At 34.5% G+C, this 23399-nt stretch overlaps 1 long non-coding RNA gene across 1 annotated transcript; it reads left to right on the top strand.

The window, feature by feature from the left end:
• The first annotated feature begins 4242 nt into the window (after nucleotides 1-4242).
• Nucleotides 4243-22535, top strand: LOC121421699. The gene is made up of 3 exons (XR_005971024.1): nucleotides 4243-4307; nucleotides 14612-14644; nucleotides 22472-22535. It is a non-coding gene; the product is annotated as an uncharacterized LOC121421699 (long non-coding RNA).
• The last annotated feature ends 864 nt before the right edge of the window (nucleotides 22536-23399 follow it).

Below are 23399 nucleotides of genomic sequence, written 5' to 3'. Positions count from 1 at the left end.
TCGGTTATCTTGGGGAATTATCATGTTTGAATTTGAGATTGCTTTTACCATTTTGCATATAAGGAATTATCGCCTTAATCTGAATACCATACATAATTATGCTACAAATGGATTTGTGTACTGGATAATTGACTATGATTTTTTTTAATATAAACCAAGCTATTTCAGGGATCATTATTTTGAACAGGACATTGGTAACAGTAGTAAATAAAGCATGCTTGGCAACATAGTAATACCTAATACCCCTTTATCATTTTATTATTTCTATCTTTTATAATTGTATTACTTTCTTTAATTTCTTTATCAATTTGAACAAAATACATCGAAAATACAATAATACAAATCAATGATAATCTTTTACCTATCGTCAACAGTATTTTTAATTCGATCTGTATTACCCGAAGAAATTCTCAAATTGGCAACGTTATAGGCTGACACGTTGGACTCTACATTCTTGCGTTGTGTTTATCGGAGCATTTCCTGTCACTTAGCCGATATATCATGCGTCAAGGTGGTGATGGAAATCTATAGATATTTGTTTCGAAAATCGTTATAAATGGGGGTAAATCCATTTTCCACAAATACGATTAAACACTGTTACCACAGTAAAATACATTCCAATTTCAAAGAATATTTCTATTTAAATATGATATTATGTCCTCGGAGAAAAATATAAATTTATCGTAGATTTTCGCAAAAAAAATTAAACAGATTTAACTGAATTCCTACTGCATTCCGGTTCTGTTTTGGGGTACTGTTTGTTTGTTTGTTTTTGTTTTTGTTTTGTTTTTTGGCTGCTTTTTAAAATTCGAAAAAGTTACTTTCAAGAGGGCATTATGTATTTATTTTGATGAAATTTGAGTCAGATCATAGATCTGATCATATATTTTAAATCTCCTAGATTTCCATACTAATTGCAATGATATCACATATTCGCCTATCTAATAGATAACGTGAACACAATTCTATTTATTTTGCTGCTATAAAGTTCAATATTGTGCCTTCTAGAAATTAACATTTCCATGTGTTTTGTATAGATTGGAAATCATTTTGTTTCCAAAGCCGTATAGTATGTAATTGATGTCTTTAGAAAAATCCATGAATATTTATTAAGGCACCAATCCCATTCTCCAAAAACCCGGTCAAATTCATTAACCTATTTTTATAATTGACGCAACGCAGTGATAAAGGTTTCGGACACCTTGTGGAATTGTCATTTTACAGGCCTTGAAAAACTTAAAATTCATCTACGCTATTTTAAGGTGTTGAAAATTAATTTTGGGTGAAGTGCTGACCAGATGACGATTGAGGTCTTGAATTATCAATTACAGGGGCTCCTCATCAAACTTGATTTTATGCCGATTGATTGGGAAACGAGATATATTTTATTACAGGTTTATGGCAGAGGTAAATAAAAAAAAACGAATAGGCTTCGGTCGTGCTTTTCTATATCGCTTGTATGACTTAGGTTTGATCACGTGATGAAAATACGAAGTGAATCACCAAGGAGCAAGAAGAAAATAAATTAAGAAATGGCTAAATGATGGGTGAAGTAAATACAGTTCAGTTTCACATACTGTTACGTCATTCGTCAACACTATCAAGTTATTGACATAACATTCAAAACACAGAATCAGTTTGAATTCGTTAAGAGATGTGATACGTTATACGCAAGGTCCTTAAATTATTAGATATATCTTAATGAATCATGGTACCATTGGATTTATGATTATTAAGAATATAATCCAAATATGATTAGTGCAAACTACCATAGTACAAGTGCTCGACTACACATATTAACTTTGTATCAGAAGAGCGGAAGCAGCTTCCTTGCTGTTGCTACGAAGCAGCATATCTATACTCCATGAAGTCATTCTTATCTTTATATTTATGTGATGATTTATATTATATACATGTATGCATTTACATATTGTTTAATCCATCAAGCAGGACATGATAAAAAAAACTCCCGATATCATTCATGGAAACACCGGAACGATAATACACAAAGATTTTACAACGCGACATTATTATTCTCATGACGGTATTTGTTAAAGATGTAATGGTCGTGATAATCAAGTGCCTCTTTTCTGTAAAATATAAATAAGAATAAATTTCGTCATAAGTACAACGTTCATGAATCGTTTTTATCGTATTAATTGCCTTAAAACCATTAAGGTTTTCAAAATATCGCATCATTTTAAAAAAAATACAAAAAACACCGATATCTCTGGTAGATATGAAAACATTATATTGACAAAACAAAAACGCATACGGTATTTTAAATATACAATGAAGAAAACCAAAGCTAATGACCTTTGAAATACAATTGCACTGTTTAAAGTTATGAATTAATCGCAATTATCTTACAGGAAGCTACGAAATGCCATTCTTTGTATAAAAAAAACAATGCACATTGTTTTTTTAATTACAGGTTGCAGAATACTGCAAATACGGGCTAAGAAAATATCATCGAACTTTTTGGAAAATTGTTATATATTTTTTAAACCCCCACAATTTCAGGGAGATATAAAATACACTCTATATATCAAATTAAAATGACCTACAGCTTTTGGAATGAAACTTTCAGAGTAAATAACATACAATACGTAAAATAACTGTCAAGACATTTCAACCAAATATAGCAAAAACAACAATGATTAAGAAAATACAATTACTGGAATGCCATTATCTAATTCATATGAAAATGATACCAGAGTGCAAAAACACTGAATCGTATTAGACCTTTACTTCAAGAAATGTCGAAAATACTATGAACTTTGACAAATATTCTTTTTATCTTTGCTATGTACTTATTCCTCTTTCTGTAATTTGTTTGGAAGCGCCTTCAGCACCTGATTAAAATGTATATTGCGCTTACTATTTAGATTGCAAATACCAATAGCTTATGGATACCTTATGATTAGAAAACTTTTTAAAATATTGCTATGACATTCAGACAGAGAAGCATGCATAATCTGCATTTACATAATAAAAATACCGTAGGTATTGATGACACTTTTGAAAGTGTTGAAATACAATAGGCCTATAATCTAAGGAAGATATGAAAATGTCGTATATATGTATACACATATATATATATATATTATAGTTAGATGTAGAATTCATGTGCATTTGTTAGAAATCTACCTACAATATGTTAATGAAGTCTTCTTGCATGTACTCGTTACGATTCTGTCAAACGGTACTCGCAGATCCCCCTCAGCACTGATGAATTAAAACCCGTTGATCAATTTCACGCTTGAACTATCGATAGGAACGATTAGGGAGACAATATACGTGACCCCGGTGGCATTGAGCATCTATCTTTAAAACCTCTGAGATCATACCTCCAAATAATTCCTCTGTCGGCCTGTGGATGTGTCCTATCGCAAAAGACAAAAATAGAAAATATCAAGGTCATGCTCCAGTCATACTAGAAATCGGTTTGGAGACAGCTTCGTTGGTGTGAATATAGCTTTAGACACTCCTCCCGTGCGAGGAGCTAACCTGTCATGGTAACTGTTTTTATAATCATTATTGGAAAATAATATACAGAGACAATCCAATCCAATAGACATAATAGTAATAATATGCAACATTTATATAGCGCTTAATACAAATGTTTCTAAGCGCTGCGTACTATTACCTCGGCTTAAGCACGGCTACCCTGATCGGGCGCATCGAGCATTTGGAACCCAGATAAGTGACTCACTCGACACTCCGTTTTGTTGACGATCAGCCATGCATTAAGTCTCTTGCTAACCGTGCGATAGCTTCTGTGTGAAACCGGTGAAAACACGTTTATTAAATGAAATTATGGAAATGCAAGCATTGGTTCGAGAGAAAAGAACTTTTTAACTTTTTGACCATTTTCTGTGATTACGGTATCAAATAAAAAAGCAGATATTGAACTTTTTAGTCATGTGATTTTCTTTTTGAAATTTAGATACCCCCGCCAAACAGTTTTTGGCATCCTTTCTTCAAATTGCTTTTGCTCACTCATGCGTGAATCAGGAATAATCTAAGTAATTTCATAAAAGAGGAGATTCTAAGATTTAAAATGGTAGGTCACTCGTCTAATGTATTTGTGATTAATGCCGCAAGTTTTATAATAAATGTATTCTTGTTAATAACATAGTTGTAATTTTATATTACTTCTAGCGTCATCTTTGTCATCATTATCATGGTCATCTTTATAATTTTCAGAATGAACCAACTTTCTTTTTTTTTTCTTTTACACAGGGGGACAACCTGTATACCCATGGCTTCAACGTAATAATGGAAACTCCGGGCTAAATTTATTTGTAAGTACTTCGCCAATTTATATTTCACCCTTCGATAAGTATATGTTGATGAAGTTAATTAAGCGTAAAGGGAAAACGTGTCACCCATAACCCCAACATATCGCTGCACTTTTATCTACCTGTATATATATTCTTTTTCCAAAATTCATTTATTTTACAGTTTTCTATAGGATTTAAATAAAACCTTTATGTTTTAATAATTGTAACAAAGTCACCATTAGCCAATGAGATTGAAGGATTTTCTAGCTTTTAACTATTATTAAACATTTGTAATCATGTTTTTTTTAAATCTTTGTCAATTTGTCAGAACTTGAAGTTGTAAAGATGAATAAAAAAAATACAAGAGACACCATTTTTTTAGACTGCTTGGGATTTTCATTAAGATTGCACAATGTGATCATCTCATGCTTGAGTGCACTCCAATGTTCAAGCTTTTTGCTCCTTGATTGTAAAAACTCTTAAGGAATTTCGTTTGCATTCAATCAAGTACCTGTTATCGTTGTTATTGATCAATTTTGACAAGTTACATCGTTTTAACCCTTATATGATGTGCTTTTCATGCTCAATGAAAAAAATCAACTTTCCTTTTCGGTGATTTATTGCCTTTTTTCTTTCTTTCTTTCTTTCTTTCCATCTTTCTTTCTCTATTGTGGGCGGTCATATTTTATAATTGGGAGTTATTTAATAATTAATCGCCAATGTGGGGACGTGTGTTTTCGGTGTCATACACAAAAAAGTTGACTAACCGTGCTCATTTTCGGTGTGTTATCACAAACTGGGGACACGTCTTTTCCTATACACACACAAATGAAGTTCAGTTGGCCGAACGGGAACTTTTTTTTGATAATTTTATTATCTGAAAAATATTTTTAAACAGTTTGAATTAAGATGAGCAATTAATTGGCATGATTGTCGGATCGGGACTTCCCCGGTTGTACGACGTCCGCGGTTGATGGGTAAATTGCAAGAAATGTCTCTTGAAGTTGGTCTTTACACACTCACCTAATACACACATACCCACATTACACGTCGTCGTTACGGGGGTGGAAGCAGGCGGGGGAAAACATACGCGTTTTGCGTTTTGAATTATCCTTCAAACTTTGGATTTTCTTAGCTAGGATCAAGCATCATCAAATTGATGATACCTAATAGAGTGTTCTAAATTGATTTTGCTCAACAAGCGCTTATGGATCACCTGAAGGATCTATTAATCAAATTACCATGTATTACAGATGGATCACGTCAAAATTTAATAAAATATCAAGTGTTTACATCAATATGGTAATAAAGTAAGTATCATATTAAATCCAATGAAATATCAAAAGTTTTCATCAATGTTCAATTAATCTCACTTTCTTTGTTATACCAGGTTTCTTTATTTTATAAATATCGTGTACTCTAACGTGTAGATTTATTTCCAATATTCTGTCAGCTTAGTGGGAATAACGATAATTTCATGAAATTCTCAATTTGGGATTTTAGTAAATCTTAAATCGATAAGGATTGTTTTTTTAATTGAATTGAATTTATTTAGACAAGTGTATATATACATATATAAAAACATGTCTCGGGGAGACAACAAAGGTAGGATAACCCGTACAGGGTTGCTACCCGGAAAGCCATTCAACTGAAATGAGTATAGCATAGATATTTACATAAGTAAAATACATAATATAATAAAACATTAAAAGCATTGAATAAATGAATGAATTAATTAATTAATTAATCAATTAATGAAAAAAGGTTCCCCACCAATCACTGTTCATGTCTTAACCCTTAACAGAAAAGAGAGAGAGAAAGAGGAAGAGAGAAAACACTTGGTTCGTCATCCCAATTAAGTTTGGTTGATGAGGTGTTTCATTAGGGCATTTTTAAAAGATTCGAGACTTTTTATATTAACTCTGGCACTAGGGAGTTTGTTCCATTCGTCCATAGTTTTGGGATAGAAAGAATTCTTGTAGTAATCGGTTCTTGCAAAAGGAACATAAATCTTCAAATTATGATCTGTTCTTCCAATTCTAGCTGCACAAGTATACCTATTGCTTCCTGTGTCTAACATACCATTTACTAACTTATAAAAGAAAACTATAGTCTGTGGCATCTACGTCTAATTTCCAATTTAGTCATACCAAGTTCATTTAATAAAATATAACTTGTTTCCCATTCTTTACACATCATTCTTACAAAACGTTTCCGTATCTTTTCAAGTATGTTTCTCTGTGAATATATGGGTCCCAAGCTACACAACAGTATTCTAAGCTTGATCTTATCAAAGATTCATACAATGATTTTAGGACTGCTTTAGGAGATCCAACAAAATTTCTGCGTAATATTCCAGTCAATCTATTGCACTTTCCCTTAAGTTCAGAACAATGATCAACCCAATTTAATTTGTCATTAATCAAAACGCCTAGGTATTTTTTACACGTAGTATATTTCACTTCTTGTCCATTAATTGTATATTTAAAAACGTGATCATACTTTTTTCTTGACATGGTCATGATTTTACATTTGGAGACATTAAAGTTTAGAACCCGTTTTTTTTACCATCGATTTAAAGTTTCGAGGTAATTTTGAAATATTCGACAGTCATCCTCGCAAGAGATTGGGCGATATAAAATACGATCGTCAGCATGTAGTCTGATTGAAGATGATATATTATTGTGTATGTCATTTATAAAACATAGAAATAAAGTAGGACCAATAATTGTCCCTTGGGCAACACCGGATTTAACGTATGGCCAAGAAGAAAATTCACCATTCATGATAACACGTTGCTGTCTTTTTTGCAAAAAAAATCATTATCTAAGCAAGATTGGGTGAAACAATTCCATATTCTTGTAATTTGACTTTCAATAATTCATGCGAGACGCTATCGAATGCTTTAGCAAAATCGAGAAATGCTATATGAATGCTTGAACCTCGTTCCAAAGAACTTGCGCAGTCGTCAATAACTAATTGTGCAACACTAACGGGTATTTCCGAAGTAAGTCATTTGTCTTACAGCTGCAAGACCGCCTTATATATTCTAGATTCATTCTATGATACATGCATTTATTCAAACCTGGTCATGAAATATCTGTACGAGGAGAACATATATAAAGCACAGTAATAGGCCTACACCTACACAGTAAATACGCAAGTAGAATTGAATTGAATTGAATTTATTTCCATAAAACAAATAACAATACATCTACAGTGCGTAACAAAAAAAGTTTACACTTTGAAAAAGCCCTGGGAATTCAAAAATGTACATGAGGGTAATTTTTTTCACATATGATCTTGGGTTTGGGTCTCATCTATCCAATGAAACTAAGAGCTTTAAAAGGAATGTTACACTTCAGTGAGCGCTGTCCATTTTTGTAAAGTTCGCACAAATCTGTTTGCGCAGAAATGCTGGTTTTCACGTTGTGTCAAGGGGAAATGGCGAAATTAAACTTACCCTGCGAAACATTTCTCATACATTTCTCTTGCACTTTTGGTCAATTGAAATAAAACGGATACATTCAAGCATTTTGTTACAATTTTGCCACCCAAATTGAAATTTCAACACTTAGTAAGCACAACTTTTACCCTTTTTGTAAAAGCTGGATCTGAGGACATCACTGAATCTGAACAAAAGTTTATATCAGACATCTTTAGCATTTCTTTCACTAGGTTTTAATCATTTACATTTCATTTTTCATAAATACTTGTTTCTCCACACTTTTCCCAAGCTTTACAATGATTAACAAAATGAAAGTGAAGCCTAGGCTGTTTCATGTAAATCACAGCTCAGTGTAAAGCAAATGTCGTCACGATGGCCTCAGTGTGTAGGGGAGTGGGGTGGGGCACAATGCACTTTTCGAAGTGTTTTGGGCAAGGTAACAAGTTTAAAAAAGGTAAAAGATGTCTTTAAATCAATTTTCCAAGCTAAATGAAAGTTTGTTCGCATGTATCCATTGCGATATACTTAATTACTCAGCATCAACTGTATCAACTAAAATATTTGGATCTTTATGTGAAAAGAAAATATTGGTGTCATCAGCAAATAATATAAATGATAGAGAGTTCGATGATCTGTAGAAGTCGTTTATGTACAAAACAAAAAGAAGAGGGCCAAGTAAACATCCTTGAGGTACACCGCAACTGGTGTTTCGTAGTTAAGATTCATATTTGTTTAAAATTACATATTGTTTCCTATTCAGTAAATAACTCCTGAACCCACATCCGCGCAAAAACGCACACACATACTCAATACCTCATAATTCGTTATGATGATATGATATGGCATATCCGTAGCCTACACACACCCACACACATTCATAATTCGTTATGATAAATTACTGTATGGCATATTCCAAACGCACACACACACACACACACACCCTTACTCATAATTTCTTAGAAAAAAATGTATTGCATAGCCCAAACCACAACCAATATGCACCCACGTCCGCGCACACGCACACACCTCCTGACGTATGAAAGGTAACTTATATGTGATAGGTAATACGAGCTATTGTTACACGAGGGTGCTCTATTGTCATGACTGTTAGGTTTTCAAGAGGGGTTACCCTTTCTCTATCTCCTTCACAATAATATCACCGCATCTTAGCTCTTGAAGAGGGGAAAACAGTCTTGAGTAGGCGATCATGTTCGATTCTCGAGTGCCAAGCATGTGAATAACGTCAAACTTTACTGCCAACTTAGAATGGTGAATGACACAGTTCCATTCACTATTTCTGGTTACATTTAAGACTATCCAACGCCATTGGCAGTCAGAAAGAAATGCACTAGGGACCGTTTAATAACATTCTGCCTCTTTTCGTAATGCAAGACATAAAACAGTTTAGCATGTTTAGGAATTCTCTGCCCGATATAGTATAAGCCCGTGGAAATGCGTGAGAGGGAATATAAATGAGGGAGGGAGAAAATACGCCTTAAGAGATTCGTCACGGATATTTTGAATTGGAGTGTGAGAAGGATGCGCATGATGGAAAAGGGAAGAGAAAGGAGAGGTGACAGAAATCATGAAAATGCTGTAAAGATGTTTATCCATAGCAATTCTCCGTTAACATGATGAATTGAAAGATGGAGAAAAGGTGGGCTTTGACATGCTTGAAAATTAAAGGTGAAGAGGGAGGTTTATGAAGGCCAACGTAATAATCTTTAAGGGTTAACATTTTAGAAGGGAAAGGTAAGGATGGCAACATGGAGCTAAGGAGTGATAGGTCAAGAAATATCTATAGGATAGAGTTATTATTATATAGATAGAGGAAAGATGGAAAATGATAAAAAGGACGATTGGTCAAAACTTTCTCTAATATAAATGAAACAGGGTAAGATTGAAGAGGATTTGGAGAATATTAGAAGAAATTTTTATGAAATTAGATACGAGGGAGTGAGGGGGGACACAACTTCCATGGAAATACAAAGTGTGGTTTCACTCAATGAAACAACATAAGAAAATAACATTCAAATAATCATTTTTAAGATATATATGTATCATTTTTTTTCTCTCCAGGGCAAATATCCTTCATGCGTTTCCATGTAATGAGTAAATTGAAGAAATGTTAAAGGGTCATCTACCTGTAACAATAATGAAGCTTAAGGAGGAAGTTCTGATCATACTTTCAATATAGGCCTAATAATATACTGCACTTTTATAAAATTCAATTGAGATATTGATTGACAAATTTAAGTTCCGAATGAAAAGTAAAAGGTCAATGAATCCAAATTCTGTTGGCGTCTTGCAGGAAATTACATGTACGTTACACACTATGGTCTTCTGTGTACGTGGTACGATGTTATTGAGCTTAAGTTAATTTTCCCAAATTGATGCAAAAATGAGATGGCCAATTCGTATCTATGATTAATATATATAACAAGTAATGACTAATGAAAGACGACGAATGCTATTTTCTCCTACTTTCCTATAGCCCTAAAAGTCGTTCCGGATTAGAGGTGATTCGAATGTTGGATAATGTCACACTTAAAAGATTTGGTCCATATTTCAAGTCTTCATTCATTACAACTCCGCTCTTATACAAAATCAGTTGAGATAATCAATTTGCTGTTTAATGGTTATGAGTCCGACCAAATATAGTGTTGGAAATATCAACCAAATTTTATTTGTTTGATGTTCCCCTATTTATTTTGTTCGGAGATATTTTCACCAACGAATCGGTTATTTTGATCAATCCTTGTTTGGAGCGGTAATCTAGAGCGTGATAAATTCCAACAGCACCACATATTAAACGAGGAGTAGTAACTCCATGCTCAATTGTTTAATTGGATAAAAAAAGTCAACAAGAAAAGATTGATGAAAACGTTCGCACTTTTGAAAATTGTTAATTCAATTTATCTTCCTTATGTTTTTACATGATTCTCCCATCTATATAAATTTGATTATTAGATGATATAATTTTCTGCGGTTTGAACAGCCGTAGCTATAATATGACTAAACTGTCGGTTCCATGATCATCATGATTTTATTTCTGTGAAATAACAGACACGCATAGATCTATAATCATCTAAGTTGGCGTAAAGTACTGTCGTACCCTCACGCGCCGTGAGGGTTTTTCAGTGCCAAGTAACAACGGAGAAAAAAATGAAAATAAAAGGGATGATACAATTTTCTGATAAGTAAAATCTTTCAAATATTATATTTGTGTATTAAAGATGTCAAGTGTTTGCCCGCTCACAACTTTTTAGGAATATTGTCTACACGCCATGACTAAACCCACCTCCACCCCTTCCCCCTCCCCCCCAAAAAAAAGAATGGTTGGGTGCGCTACTGGTGTAAAGGATCAATAAAACAAATTTTAAAAATTAAGCATTTCGTACTCTTAATTGGAGCGATTCATTTGCAAAAAAATATTGAATGAAATTCTGGACATATCTGTGATCAGCTATTGATAGGGTACGGTTGCTGCAGATTGCTCCCTCGAAAAATGGCCTGGAATGCAGGCAGAAGTCGCATCCCGTTCCAAAACCAACTGACAGATTTCATCCGGAGGCTAATTCCATTTTCAATAACAACCGCTAAAAAGTCCTGAAAACAATCCCTGACGTTTCATCCCGCAAAATCAATATTCCTGTTGTACCGTTGTATATTATGACCAAGAGCGTCTACCTGTCATTATAGATATCATAGAAATCGTACGCTACACTCACACCAACGAAACCACTCCAAACCGACCGATCGTATGTCATTGGTAATAGCGTAATAACTTTGATCGGGCTACACTCGGTCTTGTTGACGTGACGGTACCATATCCCTGTCACACAAAAAAACATGTGACTATTTAGGATCAACCACTTCTGGGGCCCGTCGCAGAAAGAGTTGAAATCAATCGCAACTCTAAAAATCTTGGGTAACTTGATTTTCAACCAATCAACAGCGCGCATTCGGGACTTGCGATTGATTTTATGACATGCGTTTAAACGCAACTCTATCTGCAACGGACCCCTGATGGGGCTTGAAAGGAAATTGATGAATTGTTTTAGTATTTTCCATTTTTCTACTGCATTGTTTGTACACAGTGTATCCTAGTAGTGTAGGAAACTTACGGCTTCCAGGCCTCGTCGAGGTACTTCGCAATGAGAATCCTTTGTGCTGGTATCTTTTGCATGAAAGATGATATGCTTCAACAACACTCGGCCATCGCATACTTCCTATTTTTCTCACTTATCTTGTAGTGCTCGATGCTCAATTGGCTTCCTCTATCCAAAATTGTCATCGATGTTTGTCCCTGACTGCTAGATGGCGCCAGTAATCAAACTTTTCCTCCCATCCAGAAAAAAACTAACATATGCTTGATTGCGTAGACACTTCGATTCTGCTAAAAGTAGCATATTTAAAGGTCAAGTCCAGCTCAGAAAAATGTTGATTTGAATCAGTAGAGAAAAATCAGACATGAACAATGCTGAAAATTTCATCAAAATCGGATGTAAAATAAGAAAGTTATGAAATGTCAAAGTTTCGCTTATTTTTAACAAACTAGTTATATGAACGAGCCAGTTAAATACAAATTAGAGAGTCGATGATGTCACCCACTCACTATTTCTTTTGTTTTTTTATTGTTTGAATTATACAATATTTCAATTTTTACAAATTTGATGATTAGGACCTACTTACCTGAAGCACAAAATGTTAAATAATGGAATTCCACGTGTTCAGGGAGAAATGAAACTTCATTTCACATGACAATGACGAGAAAATCAAAATATTTCATATAATAAAATACAAAAGAAATAGTGAATGAGTGATGTTATCAGTTCCCTCATTTGCATACCGACCGAGATGTGCATATAACTGTTTTGTGAAATGAAGGAAAATTTTAAAATGTCATAACTTTCTTATTTTACATCCGAATTTGATGAAATTTTTAGTGTTATGGTTGTTGAATTTTCCTCTTTTTATTCAAATCAAGTTTTTGTTGGGGGTGGTCTTGTCCTTTAAGATGAATGGGTTAAGAACACATGCTGGCCCAAAACATGATCCTGAGACTGGCATGGTGATTAAGCCTATAAAAGGAAAAATCACGCGCGATGCTGACTGATGCTCTGCATCCGCACCAGAAACACTTCTGTTTGTACTTTGAATCATTCTGGGAAAATTGCCAGTTGGGGGCGCTGCATAATAATTTATAATGCAGGCCCCTTTTAAAATGTATTTGAAAGGAGGGTTAGCGGACATTCTGCTCATATACTTTTTTATCACATCAGCAGATCAGTATCTTTCGTTTAAATGCTAATAACTCTACTAATCACAATGCACAATCTTTAAATCGCACAGCAATAGAAACGTAAAAATTCAGGTTGTTCCCCCAAAAATGGAAATGTCTAACTTCTTTAATATGTTCTCTTATTTTGTTTCTATCTGATGCATAAATTTAAGCGAAAATTAAATCATTAAGAATGCATTCTAATGTCGCCAGTTTGAAGAATGAAAGATTATTAAATGAAAAATTTTAATAACTAATCGTTATAATAATAATTACTATTACATTGTGATGATGATAATGATAATGATGATGATGATGATGATGACGATAATGATGATGATGATGATGATGACGATGATGGTGACGATGAGGATGATGATGTTGATTGAAGACCATGTTTATTATTAATTTCAGTTGTGATGATGATGACAATAAAAATAATATCTATTTTTAAAATGTATCAACAATAATGAACAAGAAACTTGATTCTCATTCTGTCAACCACGCCACATTTCCGCCAACCCCTTCCTCCATCTTACCGTCATCTTTTGAAATTACTGTACAATATAATCCACTAACCTTATTAAAGTCATCGTTCTCATATGTTTTTCCTTATATTTGATTGACAATGTGTGCGTTAGAAATAACCATGTCGCGTAGCATCTAATTTTCTGATTTCCACCAACGCGACGAATATAACCCTAAGTAAACTCCATTATAAGTTCGGACAATGGCGCCGCGTTGCACGTTTTTTCTCTATGAATAGACTTATTGTAAATTGAAAAATATTTACCTAAGAAGGCCGTCGCATCAAACTAGTTCTGACGAGGTTATTAAAAGTGCATATACCGTTTCCTTGAAAACCGCTACCAGATTTTTGGCAGGGGGAACATTGCAGTTTCCCGTTCTCTAATACAACACTTGCTCGTTCACGAAGTCAGTGGCGTACAAACACATAATTAGGGGTTGTCGATATTTTTTTTACATTGGTGGCATTCCTGCATTATTTATTAAACTTCACGTTTATTTTTTTTTCTTAAAGGTTTTTGGCATAGCCTAATTGAAAAATAAACCACAGGGCATTGTCTGTTTTTCATGTATAGTAGTTTTACATTGAAAACAAATATGTGTGCACATGATAGCTGTATGATCATGGAATGCAAATGCAGTCTGCAATTCTATAGATCATTTTCAGTTCTGTGATGTCCTTCGGATTTCGAACGGAATGACGCCAATAAAGTTCTGCCTAGGGCTGAACACGAGATGTTACAAACGACGACGTCACATCTCTTCCTCCCTCCACCCCCCCCCCCCATTACCCCCTTTCTCTCCCCTTCTCTCTCTCTCCCTCTTTCTCTGAAAATATCTCCCCCTCTCACTCTCTTTTTATATATATCTCTATATCACTCTCTCCTTCCCTAATATATCTATTTATGGTTTTATCTCTCCATCTCTATAACTTCATCCACATCTCTTTCTATTTCTCTCTCATTATATTCACAAAATACTACTTAGCTTTACAACATATTGAAAATATGCATTTCGTAATTAAAAGCATTACGTTTCCTTTCTGTTTTTTTTTTTCTTACACAGGATTCTGCAAATATTCGGGCAAAGAAAAATTTGGTGAGTATCATTGTTTACTGGATTAATTTATTCGAAGCATTTAGCGTTTTATCACACCTAATGTTGAATCTTGGTAATTCTTTTCTTCTATTTCAAGAATGAAAAAGGGAAAGTAACTAAAAGTCCTTGCCGTTGCATATTTACTATCATGGCTAGAGGCAAGTCAAGTATAGAATTTTACACAAACATTTCATGTAACTACACATCGGAAACACGTTTATTCTTTGCTGGATAAAATTTAAATGGATATTTCTTGGGTCGAATGATGCCAAAAATTTGTTTGGTTCTGTAAGATTCTTTCAATATTATTCAAGCACGCAACGTAATGTAATCCATTTTTCCAGTCAATGGGACTTATGTGGTGAATTCTAACACATTTCAGAGTGCTCGCTTATCTCACTGGGCTTGAAACTAGTTCGCGACTACAAATTTTGCTAGTTGCAGAGACGTCTCCGCGACATCTCTGAGAAACCACGTGACTGAACGCGTGCTGATATCCCTCCTCCTGCTCCAAGTCAGGTGTATGATCTTTCAAACGTTCCATCGAGACGTCTCCTTGGTGAGAGCGCAAGTCATTTTTGTCTCCGAGACGTCTCCGCGACTGCAGCGACTGATAAGTTGGAGACTGTCGCGGCGACGTCTCCGTTGGTGAGATAGGGCCTTTGGTTTCACTTCAAATGCGAGGAGGGGATGCGTATTTATCATGGAGTTCATAGGACCTTTATGCCAAACTATGTTCATGATTTAGACATTTTGAAAGTCATGAATGTCCTATTCAAAGTTCTTATTACGTCAGACATTCAAAGCCAAAAGTGTCATGTCATCTCTGTCCTTAAACTTTATATTTCAGGTTATTTGTTCAGACGGTTGGTAGTTTCAAAGTTCGTGTTACTATGTACTTTTTGACTTGTTCTCCAGTGGACTCATACGTAATTACGTCATAATAGTCTGCTTGTTCAAGACATCAGTCAGAGGAATGAGTCACTGCCTTTTTACATAGAGCATGTGGCACACACTGTCCACTATCCTGGCGTGAGATAATTTTTTAAATGTTATTTAGGGGATCATCTACGTCGTTATCACAATTAATTGATATGTCAGGCAAAGTACATCGAGTTTTGACATTCCTAGTCTCTCGTTGCTTCTTTCCACCAACATGGTATGCTGTAAAACCAGGGCACACCATTATGACGTATGCCATGGCAGTCCACTAGTTCACTTACAAATCGAAATGTCCCTATTTCTTATCATTTTCCATGGACATTCAAACAGAAAATAGTGAGTTATCGCAATGCAGCTCAAAACAAATTCAAGAACATAGTAAATGTATTGAAATTGCCCATCAAATGACAGCTGGTAAGTCTTTGCCGAAAATTGGCGAACCTTAACAGCGGCTTCGTCCTAAGTTTCGGAGCTGACGAAAAATTCCAAGTATGTCGTTTGTCGAGAGTCCAGGACGAAACTGCTGTTTTGAATAACTATAATTTCTCGACAAAGACCTCATGGTTGTTCTTTATAATGAAGGATGTTTTACAATACATTTTGTATGTTCTTGAAAGCGTTTTGCGTCGCGGTGCGAAAAATCCCTTCTAATGTCGTAAACACTCAATTCTCTTGATGTTCGGGAGAGAGTGTGAAATGTCATCAGTCCTTCTGGTTTCCGTTGCATAAAACTTTTTACCTGAGAAAACTCGGGTTGTTTTTACCAGAGTTTTTGCCCTGTGTTAAAGTCAATGGCAGAAACCAGACTAACCTTAGTTTTCAGATTTTACCAGAGTTTTCTCAGGTAATAAGTTTTATGCAACGGGCCCCTGATTTCTTTTATATGAAAATCATTCATTTTCTCTCTCTATTCAGTCTTGTTAAACCTGGTGGGTGTTTCATAAAGCTGTTCGTAAATTAAGAGCGACTTTAAGAACGACTGGTGATCCCTTTGTGTAGTAAATGGTATATTCATTGGCGATGGTCTAGCGTCTAATAAGGATCACCAGTCGTTCTTAAAGTCGCTCTTAACTTACGAACAGCTTTATGAAACGGCCCCCTGGTGACAGAAAATAAAAAATACAAGTTGATAAAAAGTACTAGATCATGGATATTTGGTGGATATTTTTCGGAAATGAAAATATATAAGGTTCCTATCCTCCATTAGGTTTGAAGTTTCGTGTTTCAGAATAATATCTCAAGACATGGAGGAACATAAAAATGAACATGTTGATTACAATAAATTTTAACATATTTTGAAATAAAATAAAAGTGAAGTCTCATACCGTTCGAAAATGAAAACAAATTTACATTGTAACAGATACATGTACCATAACATGAAAAATAACAATCGACTGTGCAAGTACAAATTAGCAAGCAAGATTGTTTGTATTCTTAAAACGTCTCGTCATTTTTAAGATATAGGTTTAAAAGAAAGCATCGCCGAAAGAAAAGTATTGATAGCTTTACCAGTTGAAGTGCTGGTATCTGTTCTGTGATGATATCTGTTACTAATTGATGCGCACATGTAAAGTGGTGAATCCTTTGATAATGCGCTCGGCCGTGGTATCTGTTCTCACCGGCGCCCGACTGCAAACAAAAGGCAGAAATTTCTACGTTTTCGGTATCATAGAATACCATTCTGATACTTATATTAACAATTCCCAAACAAGGTTTTTGTTTCATTCAAGTAATATTGAACCCATTTTAAACTCATTTTGACACCCCCCCCGGAAATTTCCTGAATAATGCTGTCTGTATACATATGGCGTTTCTGCCTGATCTCTCTCAAGAAATAATAACATTGATCCCTTATAGTGTTTTCCTCTTTAATCAAAAGGTTGTTTTTTAAAGGTCAAATCCACCCTAGAAGGCAGAAATATGTTGATTTTAATCACTAGGTGAAATCAAACAAGCATAACGCTGAAAGTCTCTTCAAAATCAGATGTAAAATAAGAAAGTTACGACAATTTAGAGTATCACTTATTTTCACAAAACAGTTATATGCACAATTCAATGACATGTAGAGTCGATGATATCCTTACTCACTATCTTTTTTGATTTTTTATTGGTTGATTTATACAATATTCAGTTTTTACAAATTTGACAGTAAGGCCAAACTTGACTGAACCATAAAAAATGTTAAAACAATAAGTTCAGGGGGAATACAACTTTGTTTCACAAGACAACGGGGAGAAAGTTGGAATATTTCATGGAATGAAATACGTAATAAATAGTACGTGAGTTGGGTCATCGGCCCCCTTATTTGCATGTCGACCAGGATGTGAATATAAATATTTTGTGAAATTAAGCGAAACTTAAAAATGTCATTTCTTATTTCACATCCGATTTTGATAAATTGTCAGTCTTATGCTTGTTTGATTTTTCTCTTTTTATTACGATCAACTTTTTGTTGGGGTGGAATTGTCCTTTAATGTAGGAACGATATCTCTATCTCTCGTCATATTCTCCCTGTATTCTTTTCGATATACGACATTCTGCACTCATTTTCTTTATTCTCTTGTCAGATTTGTTTCCCTTTTCTTTTCTTTTTTCCTCACTTTTTTTCGCTATATTTTCTTTTTTCTTCCAATCTGATTTTTTTCTTGATGATTGCCTGTTCTTTATTCCTGTCTTTTGTTTATGTGTAACTATCTTTCTTCCCATTTTGCACTCGCCTTTCATTTTTATTTATATCCTTCTGTTTCCTTCATTCTTACCTTTTCTTTCTGTATCCCTTCTTTTACTTTTATCCTATTTTCTTTGATTCACCATTCTGTTTCGTTCTGTATTCTTTTTTTCCATTTTTGCTTTCCTCTCCTCATTTCTTATTGTCCCCTGCCATACGTATTTTTTTTACTCGCAGCGCCACTTCATGTGTCTTTTCTTCATGGTATAAACAGCTTCTGATAGAAGTGCCCATAATTTGTAATTCGAGCTATTTTTTGAGGCTTTCAGATCCGTTCCTCGATTCGGAATCTAACAAGTATCAGGACAGTATCAGAAATTCACGAAAATGGATACGTTGTCACTTTCTGGCGTAATGCAATCTTGAAACCAATTTTTACCAAATGTGTGCGTGATCACCGCCCCACTCCCCCCCCCCCCCGCCGTACTCTCTCTCTCTTTCATTCCCTAGTATAGCAAATCAAACTACAATTTATAAAATTTGTTAGCATCAACAATAAATAAAGATCAAATTTCTATCTGTGCCAAATTTGATGTTAACCGATAATATGAGAGCGAGGAAGCAGTTCATGTCATGTAAATGCATAATGATTTACCATGGAATTATTGATATGTTATGTGGCATGTATAAATATCTTTCCGGTCTACAATAAATGAGTTTGAACATTTACCCAGTTATATTAGATAATGTTGCTTTTATTCAATACTACAATTTATAGCTTGAATGGAGTTATATTTGTCGAATTCGGACATAATTATATTATCCATCTTACTTATCTGTATTATCTTACACTGTTTGTATCGTTTTACACACATTATTACGTTATAGTTATTGTTTCGCCAAGATTCCCATTTTCTATAGCGCGCCCTATTATTTCATTACTTTTATTTGAGTCGTTTTTATCAGTAAATAAATTAAACGATTTGTAGTTTATATCTATATTTTTCCGTTCTCATAACTTTAACGTTTCAGTCATTTCAATGTTACCAATTATGTAAAAAAATATTTGTTAATTCATGTTCCTAAGCTTGCCTAGATAATTACCCAGAATTTGATTTGATTTACATGTATGATATTGATGATTTATGTAGTAATCTTGTTCTCTTTTCATCAGGTCATTGATGAAAAACATCATTTTGCTAATCTTTTGTACCTGACTAAATATACTAGTATTCTAATAGATGAATAAATAAAAAAATGAATAATCACCCTCCACTAGCGGCCTCAGTGTAGTTAGAGTGGGAAAAGAGTTTATCATGTTTATGCTAACTTTCTTTCCAAATTTACATCACCCTTTCATTGCAAAATAGGGTGATAAGTAGGCCTATACTTCTAAAATAAGTCCTCTCTTTTCTATACCCTTATTTCTCCCCTTTTTCTTCCTATTTCCCCCGACCTTGCTCTTCCCCTTCTGTTTTGGATAATTTTCAACATCTTAAAATCATGTTCGGATTTTACTCCCCACCCCACAGACCCCCCCCCCCCCCCACACACACACACCACACACACACACACGCACACGCGCGCAACCTTGCGCCACCCCCTTGTTCACAAATTTGATAATGTATTGGCCTACTGGCCTGCATGGTAGATACATTATACTAAAGTTGTAATTAAAAAAGAACGATTTCACCCTTAAAAAGCTACCCTCAGACTCAAATTTGTCTCATTACAAGGAAAAGGTCTGGAAAATCGTCATTGGCTTGGTCTGATTAAACACACTGTTCAAAATAAACAGTTACCACAGTCCCATGCGTATGCAACTACGTTTGTTCTAGGCCCAGGTGAAACAGTTTAGGCTGGTAGAAAGAGACGTCATTGGTGCATATTCCGGCCATTCCATGCAGGAATTTGCTGTTAGTTTAATATCTCTAAACGTATTTATATTTGGATTTGCATCTGACGAATGCTGTTGACCATTGTCTGTACGCGACATCCGAGGAAAGTTTATTGACGTACTTGGAAAGAAATTGAACAAATTGAAACCTTGAATATGCAATATTACTGAGGATTAAGCTGATCACGTGGCAAGCGTGGTCAGCCTTTAGCAATCAAATCAACGTCACTGACAATATTTCTGAAAATATTTGTTTTACTTGATTTAGATTCTTATATAGATATGACTCATCATCCGTACGCCTGAGAAGAGCATATTAAAACACTGCCGCCACAGTGTGCTCATAATATGGATAAAGATGTGTTCGAAATTGCTAAGATGACCAGATTTAACAGCATGTAGATGTATAGTGTTCACAATGTGTTTTTACTAGATTTAAATTAGTATGTGGTTAGTATGACTCATATAAGCGCCGTGGAAGCGCCGTGGTGTAGCGGTTCTGACTCTCGCCTTGTAATCAGAGGGTCGCGTGTTCGAATCCCACCATGGCCTATATAGCGTCCTTTGGCATGACGTCAATCCACAATTTGCCACTCTACACCCAGGTGTAAAATGTGAGGATGTGATTCGATTTGTTAACATGCTCAGATTCAACAATGTAAAATTAAATTCACACTGTGGACACCATTCCGGTGTGAGTATGATGTGGTTCCATTGTGGACGATATGATTCACGCTTTAAGAATGCACAAATTCAACAGTGTGGAAATAACTTTACACAGTATACACCTCTATGGTACATTGTAAAAATGGGGTGTTAAAACTGACACCAATTGGTGTTAATTGAGGACCACACCCTGAGATATTAAAATTACACCCTAAAGATTGATCATAACACCAAAAAGTGTAAATGTAACAACCAAAGATGTTGTAATAACACCTATAGGTGTAAAACTGACACCACAAATTTTACACTGGTGTAAAATAACTTGTGTGGTAATTTTTGTACACCGGTTAACACCACAGTTTTTGTTGTGTACAAGTGTTGACAATGTGTGATGTTATAATGGACTATATGAAGATGTGATTGACACTCTGGGGATATCACACTGTGGACACCCCTATATGAGTTTTCCCAGTGTTTTTACAGTGTGTTCATATATAGTGAACAATATGATGATCTGCATCACACTTTAAAAATGCTCAAATTTAATAACGTGGAGATGAATTTACACAGTTTTCACAGTGTGTTCACATTGCGTTTATATAGTGGGTTATGTTAAAATACTCAAAGTGTGAAATTAATTTTATAGCGAGGACACCACTGTCGTGTGAGCTTTCACTATGAGTTATAATAGTGGCCTATGTGACAATGCCACTCACACTGTTAAAGGTCAAGTCCATCCCAGAAAAAAAAAAAGTTTATTTGAATAGATAAAGAAAAATCAAACAAGAATAACACTCACTATTTCTTTTGTTTGTTATTGTTTGTATTATACAGTATTTAAATTTTTACGAATTTGACAAATAGAACCCTCTTATTCGAACCACAAAATGTTAAAACAATGGAATCCCCCATGTTCAGGGAGGAATGATTTTTTCCATGGCAATGAGGAGAAAATCAAAATATGTCATATTTCATATAATAAAATACAAACGAAATAGCGAGTGAATGATGTCATCGGTCCCCTCATTTGCATCCGACCAGGATGCAAATGAATCTTTTGTGAAATTGAGCAAAGCTTAAAAATGTCATAACTTTCTTATTTAACATCTGATTTTGATAAAATTTTCAGCGTTATGCTTGTCTGATTTTTCTCTTTCTATTCAAAGCAGCTTTTTGTTGGGGTGGACTTGTCCTTTAAAATTACCGAATTTAACAGTTGGGAGATGATTTCAGTTGTGTCCCGCACTGTTGTTACACTGTGGCCGTACTGTGGCGGGCACTCAGTGATACAGTGTTCTTTTCAGCAGTGACCATTGCTAAAAATAACCACAGTTTGGTAGAAATTGAATACAGATAACTGGAAGGTAAAATGTCATTTGACTTTATGTAACCACGTTAAGCATTAATGTTCCTTTTTTTATATCACTATTGGGTATTAAATTCTAAGAAAAGTATTTTTAAATACCAATCCGTTGCATTATTCAATATTTGGTAGAGGCATTGAGCATTTAAGTAAGACTTAAAATACAAACCGGACATAACTAATGTGAAATTACTTTTGTGTAGAGATGGCCAGTCTTATAAAATTTATTCTTCTTTCTTTCTCTTATCTTTTTATTTTTTTTCATATACTGGTACAACGTTAATATCACAGGGAAGGCGGGTGAGTACACACTGTATATATTTACAGAAAAATATTTATAAAATCTATAAAAGAAATAAAGAGCACGTTTTGAAATGTACATTAATGCACTCTTTATTCCTTTTTGTGAAGTGCCTTGATACGATCGATGCCTTAAACTGAAGTATATAACTATATTTAATTGGTTTTTCATATCTTAGAACAGGGCCCCGTCTTGCTATGAGATACGATTAATATGGAAATCCATCATTGTCATAATTTTTTCTTTAGTACATTTTTACAGCGTCCTTTAAAAACAAAAAACACACTGAATTTTCAAGAAAACTGTAAATGTATGAATATACATTAAATCTAGAAAATATTTTGAACAAACTTGTTTTTAGATGTTGACCTTGCTGGCTTTCCATATTTGTGGTTGATTTGACCAATCGTAAATTATCATAAGACTGGATCCGGGTCTACCATGTCTGCTGTATTTCAACAATTATTGATCTATACATATTTTATGGACTATATCATTGACAGTCCACCTTATTAGACATGCAAGTATAATCATGTCTACATTCATTTCGCCCATTTCAAAATCAAATATATGAGGTATATATGATTATCTAATTTCTTTCATTTTTTTCTCTTTCTCTTTAATCATGAAATATCAACGCGTGTAGAGGGTAAGTTTCAATTTTATTATCATCATAATTACTGGCTAGCCTTTCCTTAAGCGACTTCATTGATTTCTTCGCTGTCAGCTATTGCAAGCTACTGAAATCCAGCTAACAGTTTTTGGATGAGAGCAATAGTGTCAGCAAATTCACTGAAAGATATACTTCATGAAACTTTCCTCTTCATTTTTTTTCCTTCGTTACCACAATGATTCTTAAAGAAGTGTTTGTGCACATTTGTGGTTTCATGTCCATTAAGATCACATTGGAACATATTA

The sequence above is a fragment of the Lytechinus variegatus genome, chromosome 9 (assembly GCF_018143015.1).
Source record: "Lytechinus variegatus isolate NC3 chromosome 9, Lvar_3.0, whole genome shotgun sequence".
NCBI classification, from domain to species: Eukaryota; Metazoa; Echinodermata; class Echinoidea; order Temnopleuroida; family Toxopneustidae; genus Lytechinus; species Lytechinus variegatus.
This window is presented reverse-complemented; position numbering and strand designations above follow the sequence as displayed.